This window comes from Phyllostomus hastatus, unplaced genomic scaffold, assembly GCF_019186645.2.
Source record: "Phyllostomus hastatus isolate PE091 unplaced genomic scaffold, TTU_PhHast_1.1 phas_scaffold_385, whole genome shotgun sequence".
Lineage (NCBI taxonomy): Eukaryota > Metazoa > Chordata > Mammalia > Chiroptera > Phyllostomidae > Phyllostomus > Phyllostomus hastatus.
In genome coordinates, this window is record NW_025334026.1 from 1,311,108 (window position 1) to 1,325,702 (window position 14,595).

At 45.2% G+C, this 14,595-nt stretch overlaps 1 protein-coding gene and 1 pseudogene across 2 annotated transcripts in view; one reads left to right on the forward strand and one right to left on the reverse strand.

Annotated features, from left to right (window-relative positions):
* The window catches only part of SNX29 (sorting nexin 29), a 564,444-nt gene that overhangs the window by 110,912 nt on the left and 438,937 nt on the right, over window positions 1–14,595 (forward strand). The gene's annotated exons all lie outside the window — the stretch shown is intronic.
* LOC123806459 lies at window positions 1,352–1,791 on the reverse strand (annotated as a pseudogene).

A 14,595-nucleotide genomic window follows, 5' to 3' on the forward strand; every position in this document is an offset into this window, starting at 1 on the left:
TTAGGACTTGCTGTCTAAAAGAGGTAGTCTATATATTTGTAGTGTTCCAATCTCAAGACTCCAACGCATGTCTCGTTCTGATGTTTTTCCCAACTCCAATCTAGAAGTCTGTGGACAGAGAAGAAAATACAGGAAGCTCTTCTGGGCAAAGGAGCCTTGGAGTGAGTGTGTTGTCAGCCCTGAGAATCAAGTCAAATGGCCTAATGTTTAATCAGTATAATTCTACCAAAGCTTGAAAGCTTTAGCACTTACATTTCAGACTAGATCAAGGAGACAATTCTCTTTAAGCTGCCATTTCATAATTAATTAGAGAATCATGGTTCTTCAGACAATAAATTCATACTCTACCACTGTGTATTTTAAGGTAATTTTTACCACTTTGTGAAGAGGCCAAAATAATAATTAAGACTTTTAGACCCGAGAAAGGAGGTTCACTAAGAGCTAATAAAATAAATGTGTGAACCAGACTATATGTCTCCTTAAAACAATTAGTTCTGCTTAGGCTGCCAGGATAAATAAATTAATAAAAATATTAGAAGTGAGCGTATGTGCAAGAAGATATTTTTATAGCTACGGACATCAAAGAAAGGAAAAAAGCTTTAAAGATGTAACGTTTCCTTAGGAGGGCCTTCCTTGAAATTGTTTACTACAGTTATTATATAAACAAAGTAAGACTTATAAGAAAAAACAACCTAAAAATTGGTATTAAATCTGTTTAATATCTTTAATAATTCTACTATTTTTTTTAAAGATTTTATTTTTAGAGAGGGAAGGGAGGGGGGAGGGGGAGAGAGAGAGAGAGAGAGAGAGAGAGCGAGAGAGAGAGAGAAACATCAATGTGTGGTTGCTGGGGGTTATGGCCTGCAACCCAGGCATGTACCCTGGCTGGGAATTGAACCTGCGACACTTTGGTTCACAGCCCGTGCTCAATCCACTGAGCTACGCCAGCCAGGGCTAATTCTACTATTTTTAAATCCTTCCATAAAAAGGGTATTACAGTTATTTAGCTTATTGCAAACATATCTTTTAAAAAAGTCAGCCCTAATGTTGCAGCCATAATACAAATTTTTATTTATTGGCACTGTATTAAAAAGCACAGTGCAGAACATCTGACTTAAATAAATGAAAGCCATGTTTTGCACAGGAGTACCATTGCACACATCATATAGGTTGTTTTACAGCAGATACTAATTTGCTGAGCTTAAGATGGCAGTATGCAAGTTGTGAGTTTGCTATTGCCCAGTTAGTTGTTTCTTGTCTCCCTGGAGAGTCTGGTGTAATGTTGAGAAACCACCTGATGCTACCACTTTTTTCTCTCCGGTGACTCCACTGTGGTATGACATTCATATCCTTAAGATGCAAGACCTAGCAGAAAGCCTTGCACAAATCCACTGGATATCACAATGTTCTCTTTGATAGATTCTGTTGCCTCTTCAATTATATTGTTGATTTCAGATGCTGTCTTATTTGCTGATTTCTTAATTGGTCTTTTTGCTTTGTTTACACCTTTTTCAACTTCCTTCCAGTCAGTCTGCACATAGCCACAGTGACTAGCAATCTGAAGGAGAAGAAAGGGACCACCTACTGCAGTTGCTGCAAGTTTTCTAACTTTCTGAAACAAAAATCCTGTACACGAACCAGTCACTCCACCCATTACAATGTGGTTGGCTACTGAGTATTTTTCTACTGTAGGTCTAGAACTGTGGCCAAAAAATGATTCCGCCTGTGGTGTCTTCTTGCATACTCAGTTAAATCCAACACTTCATAAAAGTCATTACTTTCATATTCTTGGGGAAGGGGTTTGGGTTACTGTGATACTACTAGTGGTCTGTATGGAGGTGGTCAGTTGCCTGAAGTGAGTCTTTTGCAGACAGAATATATAAGGGTCTTGTTTTCTTATCCACTCAGGCACCCTGTGTCTTTTTTTTTTTCTATCATTCAGTTTAGTTTAATTGTGTATTGTTCCAATCATACAAAATAATATAATCTGGGTAATTAACACACAAGTGCCCACTGTGTCTTCATGTCCTGTGCCTAAATTGATAAAATCTTAATCATATTTGCTCTGGATCTCTCTCTCATTTTAAAATGCAATTTTTAAATTTTTTAAAAATATATTTTATTGATTATGCCATTACAGTTGTCCCATTACCCCCCTTCATTCCCCTCCACCCTGCATACCCTCTCCCACCCACATTCCGTCCTTTAGTTCATGTCCATGTGCCATAATTTCTTTAGCTTCTACATTTCCCACACTATTCTTGCACTTCCCCTGTCTATTTTGTACCTACCATCTATGCTATTTATTCTCTGTACCTTTCCCCCCGCCCTCCTCCTCCCACTCCCCTGTTGCTAACCCTCCATGTGATCTCCATTTCTGTGGTTCTGTTCCTGTTCTAGTTGTTTGCTTAGTTTGTTTTTCTTTTTGTTTTAGGTGTGGTTGTTAATAATTGTGAGTTTGCTGTCATTTTACTAGACATGTTTTTTATATTCTTTTTCCTATCTTCTTTCTTAGATAAGTTCCTTTAACATTTCATAAAGTAAGGGTTTGGTGATGATGAACTCCTTTAACTTGACCTTATCTGAGAAGCACTTTATCTGCCCTTCCATTCTAAATGAAAGCTTTGCTGGATAGAGTCATCTTGGATTTAGGTCCTTGTCTTTCATGACTTGGAATACTTCTTTCCAGCCCCATTCTTGCCTGCAAGCTCTCTTTTGAGAACTCCCTGGTAGGTTACTGTCTCCTTATCTCTTGCTGCTTCTAGGATTCTCTCCTTCATTTTTACCTTGGCTAATGTAATTATGATGTGCTTTGGTGTGTTCCTCCTTGGGTCCAACTTCTTTGGGACTCTCTGAGCTTCCTAAACTTCCTGGAAGTCTATTTCATTTGCCAGAATGGGGGTACCATCCTTTATTATTTGTTGAAAAAACTTTTCCACTTGTTGCTCTTCCTCTTCCTTTTCTGGTACCCAATATAATTCGGATGTTGGAACATTTAAAGATGTCCTGGGGGTTCCTAAGCCTCTCCTCATTTTTTTGAATTCTTGTTTCTTCATTCTTTTCTGTTTAGTTGTTTCTTTCTTCCTTCTGATCCACTTCATTGATTTGAGTCTCAGTTTTCTTCCCATCGCTATTGGTTCCCTGTGCGTTTCCTTCATTTCACTTAGTGTAGCCTTCATTTTTTTTATCTAATTTGCAACCAAATTCAACCAATTCTGTGAGCATCCTGATCACAAGTGTTTTGAACTGTGCATCTGATAGTTTGCCTATCTCTTGGTCGCTTGGTTGTATTTACTGTGGAGCTTTGATCTGTTCTTCTGTTTGGGCCTTTTAAAAATTTTTTTGGTCTTGTAGTGAATGTTACATATGAGGGGCGGAGCCTTAGGTGTTCACCAGGGCAGGGCAACCCAGTTGCTGGGTTGTGATGCTGTATGTGGGGGCAGGGTCCGAGAGGGAACAATGGCACTTGCTCTACTCTCTGTCAGATTTCATTCCCTTCCACCACTTCCCCCAAGCAAACTGGGCCTTTCTGGTGCTAATTCACATGTGGGTGGGCTTGTGCACATTCTAGAACCCTGTGGGTCTCTCCAGCAAACTCTTCTGTGAGGCTCGGAGTCTCTACCTGTGCCTCAACCCCCACAGGTGTTTTCAATCAGTGCCTCAAGGCTCTATTTCCCGGCGTTGGGACCCTGGGTTGTGCACAATGCCTTGCTTCACAATCGCCTCCCTGCTAGGTCTGCTGGTTGCCACCCCACGCCCAGGGTCTGCCAGCCACCACTTGCCTGCCCAGGGTCCGCCCGCTGTGATCTTGCGTGCCTGGGATGCCTTATGTATCTGGTCCCACCACTCTTTGTGCCATGACCCCTCTCTGCCCAGCTGCCTGACTCTGCCCCTCTTACTGGTCTGGATGAACGTGTCTATTTTAACTCCTTGGTTGTCTGACTTCCATATAGTTCAATTTTCTGTCAGTTCTGGTTGTTACCCTATTTCTAAATTATTGTTGTTCCTATCTTGGTTGTGTGAGGAGGCACAGTGTGTCTACCTATGCCTCCATCTTGGCCGGTAGTCTGCACCCTGTGTCTTTTGATAGGAACCCTTAATCCATTTGCATATAAAGTTATTATTGATCGATATGCATTTATTGCCATTTTATTATTCATATTTTTTATCCTTTTTCTTCTTAAAAAAGACCCTTTATCATTTCTTGTAATACCAGTTTGGTGGTGAACTCCTTTAGCTTTTTCTGGTCTGTAAAGCTCTTTAATTTGTCTTTCAAATCTAAATGATAGCCTTACTGGGTAGAGTAATCTTGTGTAGCTCCTTGCTTCTCATTTGTTAAATATTTTGTGCCAATCCTTTCTGACATGCAAAGTTCCTATTGAAAAATCAGCTGATGATCCTATAGGATCTCCTTTGTAGGTAACTAACTGCTTTTCTCATGTTGCTTTTAAAATACTTTGTCTTTAAACTTTGGCATTTTAATCACAATGTGTCTTGGTTTGGGCCTCTTCAGGTTCATCTTGTTTGGAATTCTCTGGGCTCCCTAGACTTGTATGTCTATTTCCTTCACCAGGTTAGGGAAGTTTTCCATCATTATATTTTAAATAGCTTTTCAATTCCTTGCTCTCTCTCTTCTCTTCTCCTTTCATGATGCAAATGTTAGTACCCTTGAAGTTGTCCCAGAGGCTCTTTAAACTTGTCTTACTTTTTTGGATTCTTTTTTCTTTTTGGTGTTCTAATTGGGTGTTTTCTGCTTTGTTATCTTCCAAACTGCTGATTTGGTCCTTTGATTCATCTATTCCACTGTTGATTTCCTGTAATGTGTTATTCATTCCAGTTATTGTAGTCTTCATTTCTGACTGGATGTTTTTCGTTTTCCATCTCCATTTTTGTGTTTTCTTTGTTGAGGTTCTCACTAAGCTCATCTACTCTTTTCATAAGTTCATTGAGCATCCTTATAACCATTGTTTTGCATCTGGTAGCTTGCTTGTCTCCATTTTGTTTTGTTCTTTTTTTGGAGTTTTGCTCTGTTCTTTTCATTTTGGACATATTTCTTTGTCTCCTCATTTTGGCTGCCTCTCTGTGTTTGTTTCTATGTATTAGGTAGAGCTGCCACATCTCCCAGTCTTGGTAGCATGGCCTAATGTAGTAGGTGTCCTGAAGGGCTCAGTGGCACAGCCTCCTTGGTGACAGGAATTGGATGCTAAAGGTGCTCCCTCATCCCTGTGTAGTCTGTGTACACCCTTCTGTTGTAGTTTAGTCTTGATTGTGGTTGGCACGTTAATGGAAGGGATTTACCCCCAGGTCGATCAGCTACAAGGAACAGCTGTGACCACAGCTATGCAGAACTGACCCCACAGGGCAGAACTCACTTTAGCAGGGTTCTGGTGCCTGCTGAGCCTGCCCCTTGAATGTGTTGCTCGTGGAGGTGGTGCTTCTGAGTGGTCCAAGGCTATCTTTCAGGTGTGCTGGCTCTGGGGCCTCCTGGGAGGTTCATGGCAGGGTCAGCTGCTGCCTGTGCTCAGGCCCTCCTAGCATGAACTACAAAGTGATCTGCAGATGACTGCCACTTGTGCTGGGTTTAGAGGTGTCTGGGAAGGGCCAAGCTGTGAACCAAGGAGGGCTTCTGCTGGTGCCAGGCCTGTAGCCACTTAGCAAGAGGTATGGGACACACCAAGCTAGATGCTGCTTGTGTGGGGTTCGTGGACCTTTGACAGATTTTAGGAAAGTCTGCAGCATGAGCCAAGACTGGCCAATGGTATGAAAAAGCCACTGGAAAGAGCTTGGAGTGGGCCTGCAGGTGGGTTGGGGCAAGGTGTCAGGGAATATCAGGGCCAGGCCAACAGTGTGAACCAGGCTGATGGAGACTCAGATATGGTGCTGCCTACTGGGCACTTTTGTGTGCGGGGGAGGGGGGGCTCAGCAAAGGAGCGATGGCTTTAGCCAACACTTCTGTCTGGGTGAAAGCTGCCCCCTAGTCCTTGCCAAGGAGCCAGACTATTCAGTTCCTCCCCCTTTGTCCCTGCACCAGTGGCTGCACCAGCACTGGAGCTCAGAGTGAGTCCATGCATGGGCCCGTTAAGAGGAATGCCTGGAACTATAGTAGCCTTCAGGCTCACTCAACTCAAACACAATTTCCACTGGATTTTACAACCAGAAGTTATGGAACTTCTCTTCCTGGCATTGACATCCTAGGCTGGGGAGTCTGGCGTGGGGCTGGGACCCCTGCTCCTCGGGGGGGATCTCCACACCTGAGAGATTCCTTCTGATTTTTAACTGCCACATGTGGGTATGAGACCAGCCCGTTTCGTTTCTCATTCCCTTCTACCAGTCACAATGCAGCTTCTTTATATGGTATTCTTAATTACATGACTTCTGTTCAGCTAGATTTCAGGCAGCTCTGAGTGATGGTTGTTTAGTAGTTGTCTTGATGTGGTAGTGGGGACTTGAGTACTGCATTTTCCTATCTGCCATTTTGGCTGGAAGTTCACATCTGTTTTAATTTCTATTGCATCTCAGGCTTGGTCAGTAAAAGGCCTAGTATGAGGCAGTGAATGTGTGGGTGGATTTTTACCCCTTTCTCCTGTTTCCTCAGGGAGGAGGCAGATGGTTGTAGTAGAAGGAGCATTAACTTGAGAATTAGGAAAACTTGTTTCTGATTCTGGCTCTGATAGCAGTGGGCACCTTGACCTCTCTGTGCCTCAGTTTCCCTAACTGTAAAGTGGAAGAAGTTGTCCTCAAGGATTGCTTGTGTTTCTAACCATCTGTTCTGAGAAGTGAGTCATGATACCCACATTCTCCTTTGCAATAATTCCAGAGCCAAGGTGTTGAAGTTTGAATGTCTCTAGTGTCTTCCTGGTCTTGTTAGTTTTGTTCTGGTGTCAGAGGCAGGCATCTTTGTTTTCCCCTTGAGGGCTCTCTCCTTTGCAAATGTGTTGACTGTTGAGTTGACTTTGACCTTTGGCTAGGTGAGCTAGTATCCATAAGCACACTGGTTTTGACATTTGGCCCATAACTTTTTCTACTCTAGGCCAGGTGTTGGCCAGTGTAGGAAGCACAGTTGGTTGAAGAGGGGTGGGATAGTATTTGTGTGAGAGCTTGGACTCCTGTGTCCTGCTTTGAGAAGACATTGTCTTACTGGAGTTGGTGAAGGTGAATTAGCCTTCTTTGTGAAAGGCAAATGTCTTCAGATTTTAATTTATGGTGGCCAGACAGCCATATATTGTCACTACCGTGTTCTATCATCAGCGCTGCTACAAGATTAACATGTAAATTTTTTTGGACTTTATGCATTCTTTATTTTTGCACCACCCTGGTGTATGTAGTCATGGATGAATTTGGTTAAGAAGGCAGCCTTTTGGGGTGGAAAGAACACTGGGGTCAGTCATGCCATTCAAGAGCTATGTTACCTTGGGCAAATGCCTTAACTTTTCTGAACTGAGTTTCCCAATCCCAGTATTTTACTTCCTGCCTGCTTGCAGGAGTCTTATGAGGTATGGGAAGTGTCTAGTACAGAGCCTAGAATGTATTGTCTGGGTGCTTTGTTGGAGGCCCATAGATCCAGAGATTTCAGAAGCCCCTCTCAAGTATGAGAAATTATGCTTGTGTATTTGTGCTAATATGTGGATTTTCCTGGGAAGGAGGTCTTTTGCTTTCATCATTCTCCCTGAAAGGATTCCAGACCTTAGAGGAATCTAAGGTAACGCTTTAGGCACTCAGTTGTTGATAATTGCACCTACTTCCTACTAGCATCTGATGGCTGATACCAGGGATGCTGCTGAACTTCCTGTAACGCACAGGATGGCCCCACAGTGGAGAACCAGCCCCAAACATCAGTACTGCTGAGGATGAGAAACCCTGAACGGGAGAAGGAGGCAGTGGGGTTATATTCCAGGAACCATATTGTTTCAGACACTTTTTAAAACTGCCTGCCTCCTGCATGGCTCAGGGAATGAAACTTAGGGGAAAAACAATCCTAAGTGAAATGACAGATCCCAGGAAGCTTTTGTCCTTGTGTGTGTATCAGGGGGCTGTTCAGTTCCACCACCCCTGCAATGAAAATGATTTAGGAGGGCCTGTAGGTGCATAAGGGTAAGCACTTATAGAATGTATCAGAATAAGTGATCACCTGATAGCTACAGAAACATCCATATTCAACATGTGAGCACATTGGTGCTGTTTTTCTGGAACCTGTTGAAAATTCCTTTAGTTGATATTTACTGGTATTCATGTAAGCCTCACATTCCTTCACCTCTTCTTTAGAAAATGAGTTTCTACTCTTGAATTAATTTCTTTGTTTGACTCTGATTATTTCAGAGCTGAAAGTTGCAGGCAAGTGGCTCAGCCTGTCTGCTGATTGCAGGAAGAGTGGCATTGAGACCACCAGGGGGCGCTCTGGTCCTTTCTCTGCTTTGCTTTTGCAGCTGTGGGATTTTGCTATGTTAATTTTTGATGTCCAGCGCTGCTGCCCTATTTTAACAGTGAGGTGGGGTGGTGGTGGTGGGAGGGAGCAATGGTCTTTTCTAGGTGCAAAACATCAGTCCTGTACAGAACATTCTATTTTCCATTAGCATAATTATAGTCATACATTGCCATAGCTTTGAAGGGGAGACATAGGTGTCTGGTCTTTTGAAAAGGAATATACAGTTAATTAGAAGATATTTGTCCTTTGTCATTGCTTTTCATGAGCTATAATTGATTGCTCATGGATATTTATTCAACATTTGAAATCTTATCATTGCCTTCTTTTTCCTTTTTTGGGTTGGGGGAGTGGTGGGGTTAGAGAGTGACAGGTAGTGGAGAGTGGTGAGTCCAGATAATCAGTCTGATTGTTTTCTTTTGATTTTGCCTCACTTTTGATTTTGAGCCAGGGCAGAGAGGGCCAGAAAAAATATCCTCAATTGTCAATACGTCTTGTTGAGCAGGTGCTTTTTATTTCTAGTTATTATTGGAAGGGATTCTCAATACTAGGGAGGAGGTCTGGCTCGTTGCCTGGCAACACGATTCCAAACATTGGGCAGCTTGAAGAGCACCGTAGTAACGATGGAGAGGGGGATGGCATGGCTCAGCAGCTGGCCAGGCCTGGCTGAGGGTTTGATGATGTGGTTTTCAGAGGAGATGGTGGGGCATTAGCCATTACTCTGATGGCCCTGAGCCCTGCCCCTTAACAGAAAAAAGTGAACCGAATCGATGCAGCCAACACAAGTCCTCAAGCTGGCAAGTTTCTTTAAAGGAGAGACTTACTGTTACCGGACAGGGCCTGGCCCTGAGTGGGTCTGCCTAGGGCCTGCTCTAGTGTGTGGGTTCTTGACTTCCTGTAGGAAAGATTTCACAACACGAGTCCAGGTGACTATGAGGATGCATTTATTAAAGCTGGGGACAGTGAAACAAGGGCTTAGCATAGAAGCAACAGGAGAGCTTAGGCTGGGCTGCCTGAGCTCACTGGGAAGTCAGAGAAAGGGGGTTAGGGACAGATTTGGGGATCAGCCTGGGACAAGCTGCCAGCTGCTCATTGCCTTAGAGTATAGGAGATGTGTGCCTGTGAAGAAAGAAGTGGGGGAAGAAGGGAAAGGAACGGGTGTGGGCTGCTCCTTAGAGGGAGAGCTATCATGGGTCCTTGGTCTTGAGGCTTTTAACTCTTTCTTGCAGCCCGAAATCTTAGGGGAGGGCTCATGGGAGGTTTTCAGCAGAATATTCATCAGTTCGCCAGGTGTGTCCTTTCAGGGCCATGGTCTCCACTGATTGGTCAGTGACAGGGCAGGGGTCTTTAGTTATTGCAGTTGGTTCTGGCCATTGCCTGCTTGGTCTTGCTACTTTTCTGGGCCTGGAGCTGAAACACAACTGAAGCCTAGTCTCCTAGATTCAATCTCCAGGGAGAAAAGGCCAGGAGAGAAGTTACCCTGGGGGCAAGCTCCTTATTTTCCCAATTTTGCCCCCTGCCAGGCATTTGGGCCTTCTACCCTGGTGACCATCTGCACCTGGCTATAAATTCCTCAGCCTCTTTAAATTCGTCAGCCACTGTGTTCAGCTGTCTCAGTTTCCCTATCCCACTTGCCAAGGAAATTTCCCTGCTTCTCCTATCCTGTCTCAGTTAAACCCTGAACGTAGTCAGGTGCTCCCTGGGATAGTGCTTTCCACCCTGTCTCATTACCACTGCATTTTATCTACCAGACCTCAGTGACTGTCTTGGTAACTGGAACGTTCCAGATGGAATTTGGATGTCTCACTTTTTTATTGCTTTTTTTATTCAGTCCAGAAACATTTACCAAGCATCTGCCACATGCCTAGTACTGTTTTAGCTGCTGGCGAGACAAAGGTGAAGGAGATCTAGCTCCGCTGCTCAGAAGCTCTGTTGCCTCAGTTTCCATATCATTAGAATACAGTTATAAGAGCCAGCACCATAGATTGTTAGGACTGAATGAGGTAATACATACATACAGGGTGGGGCAAAAATAGGTTTACAATTGTGAGTACGTGAAACACAAATTATTTCTTGTATTATTTTTAATTATACTATTATCTTCCATATGAACAACTGTAAACCTACATTTGCCCCACCCTGCATAAAGTGCCCATGCCAGTGCACTCAGTACTCAGTACCTGTGTGCTGTCACTATGCAGACTCTGCCCACAAGGAGTATGAAATCTAGTGGAAATAAATAGCATTGGTGACCAAATGCAGAGACAAAGGACAGTTGGATGGGGTAAAAGGAAGGCAACTGGGTCACGTGAGAATGATGTATTCTTTGTTGCTTCGGGGCAGTATGGCCTCTATAGTGGTCTACCCCTACCCTCACCTTGTATGATTTGGTTTAAATCATATAGTTCAGCTTCACTCCTTACCTGGAACCACAGGGTGCTCTAACCTGATGTTTGGGCTGTCTGTAATTCACATAGATGCTTTTTCCCTCACTGCCCATGCCTGGGGGGAGGGTGAAACTGGTGAGAGTCAAGGGGATGAATGTAACGGGATGGGGGCTGTGCAGAGGGAGTGTGGGAGGAAGGGCTAAGGGGTGGGTACATTGAATTTAAGGAAGCCTTCACAGAGAGGGGCGTGCTAGACAAGGAGAGGAGGACACTCCCGGGAGAGGGGTGGCTGTGTGCAAAGGTCCCATGAAAGACTAATACTTGGAACTCCACCTCCAGACCCCCAGCTGGTTGGGGGGTGGGGCTTTTCTCACCATCTAAAAGCCCTTCAGGAAGTGATGGTGATGCTACTGCTAAGTCCCCTGTCCTCTTGTCACGTCCACTTGCTCTTCATATCAATCCCATAAAATAGGGGCTACCGTCACCTTGGGCAGAGTGAATGCCCCAGTGGTGAAGTGACTGGCCTAGCATCATGCAGCTGGTGGCAGGTGAGTGGGCACAGCTGGGATGCAGTAGGGCTTATAAGGCCCAGGAAGGCTGTGTTAAGCCTGGCCTGGAGACCCTGGCCTGGCCTGTTCCCTCAGATGTTTCCATGAGAAATTGTTTCAGAGTGACTTCCTGCTTTACTCTGGTATCACTGCCTGCCACTGCTCAAAGCTTTCCCTGGACTGGTCATCCATGGGTGGGACTGCATGAGCGTCTCAGGTCTCAGCATCACGTCTGTGCTTTTGGATTTTGTTTTCTTTCGTTTTTATCTGAACATGATTGTTTTTCCTTTTTGTAATTTTATCCTTCTACTGGAGGCATTTACATTTTTACTGAGCCCCCCTTAAAAACTCTGACTGCTAATTTGCTTCCAAATGCTTAGGTGAGGGTGCTTATTAACCTCTAAGCTAGGGTTGACTTTTTGTCACCTTTGGTCTTGAGTTTTCTAGCAGTGTCTCTCTCTCTTTCTCCACCTCTCTCCCTCCCCCCTCTCTGGGCCTGGCACAGCTTATGTAACAGTTTCATGCAATTCAGAGCTGATCCAAAACAGGCTTCTCGCTCAGGGGATGAGGCACCACTCAGATTTGTTTGAAATGTCAGCTTTGTTTGAAATGTACCAGCAGAAGAGCTGGGGCAGCATTGTTTGTAGAGTTGCAGCGGGGGCAGTTATAGGTTTGAATTCAGGGGTCCGGGAGCCTGGCTGGGTTGGGCATCCGGTGGAATGGAACTGGGTTGGCCACCCTGTGCTGTGTTATTAAAGGGGAGGGAGCAGTGACGCTGGGAGAACGGGAGAACACCCCTGTCCCTGCAGCCTGACACACGGGCTCGTATTATGTGCCCTGCTTTCTGCTTTGTTTCCAGTTTCCCTCTCTGGACACCCCCGTTTCCTTGTTTCTGAAAGGAGGTGAATAATACCCGCCTTTGAAGTGCCACACACACTTTGCACAGAGGGCCTGATTGTTAAATGTAGGGGGTGCTTATTATGTGTCAGCTCTAGCCCAGTTCTTTCTTTTTCTCTTCCTCCTTGGACTTCTGTTGCCCCTCCCCCACCTCAACTCCTTCTCCTCCTTCCCTGGATCTTAATATTAACTTTAAAGATGACTATAGAGTCTTTGTCTTATATATTAATACATTTACATGGAAAAACTCAAAAGATATTAATGAGACACAGTAAAGAGTTTCTCTACTCTCATTTCAGCCCCCCTCAGCCCCTCCCTCCAAGGATTCTAACTTTTGGGGCTCAGCATCTGGAAGACCACAGCTGCCAGACTGAATAGGGATGAGACCCACAACCCACTGGCACTTGCTTTCGCCCTCCCTGTGCCCTGTGCCAGGTTGTTGCACTGCATTGCAGTGGCACTGAGTGACTCTGGTCTCACACAGACTGGTTAGTCCTTCTTCCTGGCACACCCTCCCCTTTCCTCCTCTCCGCCTGGGTAGAGCTTGTTCATCCTTAGTTGTTACTTCCTCCAGACAGAGAGACGCAGATCAGAATGGTAGCTTTGTTATCAATACAAGCTGACTGGAAAACAGAGGTTTAAACCTGTGGGCAGGCAGGCTTGCAAAAACCATCATCCCTGAGTTCACCAATCAGGTGGAGACCCCACAAGACAACTACTGAGCCCACCCCAGGGGTCTTGGGTCTGGGGGGTCTGGGGTCTGGTCAGTTGGTGAGCCCTGACAGAGAGCAACTATAGGAGCCGAGCTGAGCATGCACTGTTCCTCCTCCCAGGTTCCTGAGTGAGACAAGTTACCCCTCCTTCCTGGAGGCAGTGAGTGCATGGCAGAGAGGTCGGGTGGGGAATTGGGGGGCACCTGTTCCACATGGAAATGACAAGTCAGAGACTTGCCTGTTGTTCTCCAACACTAACCATCTCACTTGGGAAGAAACATTTTGGTTTCAGGCTATTTTAGATATGTGGTCACTGGTGGGTGACTTTCCTGGGCTCTGTTTTCTCTTCTGCAAAGTGGGATCAATAACCTCTCCTCATAGATTTGCTGGGCACACTTGATAAAATAAAGCATGTAAAGAATGGTTCCTGAACCTGCTAGATGACCTGCCAAGTGTTAAATTCATGATCCTCTTCATTGATAGCTGGGTTTTATTTAATCATGCCACCCTTCTTTCTGGTCTTTCTCAAAACCCATGTCTCCTATTCTCCCTGAAGCAAGGAAACTAGAGGCACATCTGTTGAATGGGGGTGCATATCTAGTGGTGAACTTAGAATGGTTAAGGAAGGGCCAGTGATTCAGTGCCTCGTGGTCCTGCAGCATTAGGTGACAGCCTGCAGCTCAGTATTCAGTGGCCTTGATTTAGTGCCTCCTATGTGCAGGTATGTGCATGCTGGGTGTCTGTGGGAGGCATGCGTTGAGTGAGGGAGAGAATGCCATGGCTTAGGTGGGTTTCAATCCCTCCCCTCCCCACATAAAAACCCTCTCCAGCACAGCTCTCTGACTCCTTTAGCCACAAATTCTGAACGTAGTGGAAGCAGGGAGGCCCCAGTGAACAGGAGTAGATGCAGTGGTCTTAGGTGGCTGTTTTCTTGCCTCTCACTGTCTTCTACAACACTCTGCTGGCCTCAGCTCCCACTGTAGCTGGAGTCCTGCTGCCTCCACAAGAAAGCTGGTCCTGACTGTGCCCCCGCCCTCTTGTGCTCAGACTCCTGTATTCGGGAGGAAGTACACAAGCCTGCTGAGTACTGAGTGCTCTTCCTTCAGGGAATGCTCACTCATCAGCTGGGCTTTTCTGGAGCAGAAAGCAGAGTGGCTATGCCTCTGGGATGCTGGCCCGTCTGTCCCCTGCAGTCCATCCCTCTCTGTGTCTTAATACCCTTGCACCTGGCTGGTTCTGCAGGCTTTTATTTGAGGACCCTAGTCACAAATCTGTTTCTCTGGAATGCATTCTGAGCAGTGATCACCAGGCATTAGGGACTTGAGGTGCTCTGTGTGCCAGGCACTGCTGTAAACCCATTGCATTAACTCCCTCATCTAATCTCACATCAGTCCCATGAGGCAGGTCTGTTGTTAGCCCTGTCTACTTGGTGGTAATTAAGGGGCTTGCCCAGTGTCACACAGGTGATGGAAACATGTGGGACCTCATGTCCCAGGTTCCCAGTCTTTGTGCCCTACTGTTTCTGGCTATTCATGATTTACTCAGCTGTTCACTCAACAGATTCTGGGAACCTACTATGTACCAGGCTCTGTGATGGGCTCTCAGGCATGGGGGCTCAGCCTTGGCACTGT